Genomic DNA, 1,413 nt, shown 5'->3' on the forward strand with positions numbered 1-1,413 from the left:
CTTTCCATCATATATAATGACACAAATGCGGTGAAAAGGGTGTCAGAAAAAGTGGTTCATAGAGTTGATGAAGTCACTCTTACCTGGCCAGCTTCAATTTCAGTTTGAAATTTCCTTGCAGCTACACCAGATGTAGTAAATATAGAAGCCCCATTGCCATACCTGTTCCAGTAGTATAAGTCACATACAAATCACATGTAATACTTCTTTAAGAGAATTAGAAAAAATATGGTAATATATACAACAAGAGAAGAAAATTTAAGGAAGTACTTGTTTCTGTTAACAATATTTATGGCCTCTTCAAAACTGTCAGCCTGATGTTGAGAGGGACAGAAAAATTGTATGTTAATATCTCCATACTAGGCAATCAAAAACCTGATTGATAAAAACAATGGAGTAATGAACACACCTCCATGCAAATAAGAACTGGGCCAAAAATTTCCTCCTGCAAATGCGGAGGTAGAAAAACGTCAGCATTGTTCTGAAGTCAGAGTTCTACTCCTTTTATCCAATGGCAATAACATGGTTCTTTTGACAACAAATGGGAAGAAAAGGATTAAATGAAAGAGGATGCCTTGTAGCACTCCATGTTGGCTGTGACATCTGATAAAATGGTGGGGCCAATAAAATTCCCATGCTCATATCCAGGGACCTATTTGTCAATCATGAATAAATTGATTAGTAGACCAGTTTCTGAAATGCTGAAATTAAACAAATGGGGAACCACCACCTTGTCAAGCACCAATTATCACTCTTGAGAAAGAAATGCATATACCAGGGGTTTTTTTAGGTTTCACATGACCAAAACAGTTGCAATTTTTATGTTTATAGAAATTAATTTAAGAGAGTGAAAGATGTAATAAATTAGCCACACAAATCTAATACTTAAACTTACTCAGATAGATATGCAGTGAATTTGCCCAAGTTCATAGAGGCCCATAAACTTACATTCATGTCTAACTGAGTGCTTAATTGTCAGAGGCAATTCAAATTGATATTAAGCTAAACAAGTCTGAATTGTAGAGGAGCTTCCTTAAAGTCATATTTAAGTTGTTAAGCTTGTATAGATACCAATTTTTTTTTTTTTTTTTTGATAAGTAATAAAATTTTTATTCAAATGTTAAAATAGTCACCCAAGTATACACAACGTATCAGTTTGGGATCAAAAAATACCAACTATTTGTACTGTTTTAATGCGTTTCCTATGCATAAAATTTCCTTCAATCACCTACCAAATCAAATCTTATGCATCCAATTGCTTCTTTCATTCACCACAATTCCTGCTTCTTGCTATTTCCAGCTATGATGCAAAGTACATATACTATGCTTCTTGCATAACACAAGTTATCATCCACTATTCATTACAGAAACTACAAAAAATTCTGGTAACGACACACAGAAAGACAGTAGAAT

At 33.9% G+C, this 1,413-nt stretch overlaps 1 long non-coding RNA gene across 1 annotated transcript; it reads right to left on the reverse strand.

Moving 5' to 3' along the window:
• Positions 1-40: 40 nt before the first annotated feature.
• LOC111990966 (uncharacterized) lies at positions 41-1,053 on the reverse strand. The gene is made up of 3 exons (XR_010627616.1): positions 410-1,053; positions 271-314; positions 41-162 (listed from the first exon to the last, which is right to left on the reverse strand). It is a non-coding gene; the product is annotated as an uncharacterized LOC111990966 (long non-coding RNA).
• Positions 1,054-1,413: the final 360 nt, after the last annotated feature.

The sequence above is a fragment of the Quercus suber genome, unplaced genomic scaffold (assembly GCF_002906115.3).
Source record: "Quercus suber isolate HL8 unplaced genomic scaffold, Cork oak 2.0 scaffold_2179, whole genome shotgun sequence".
NCBI lineage: Eukaryota > Viridiplantae > Streptophyta > Magnoliopsida > Fagales > Fagaceae > Quercus > Quercus suber.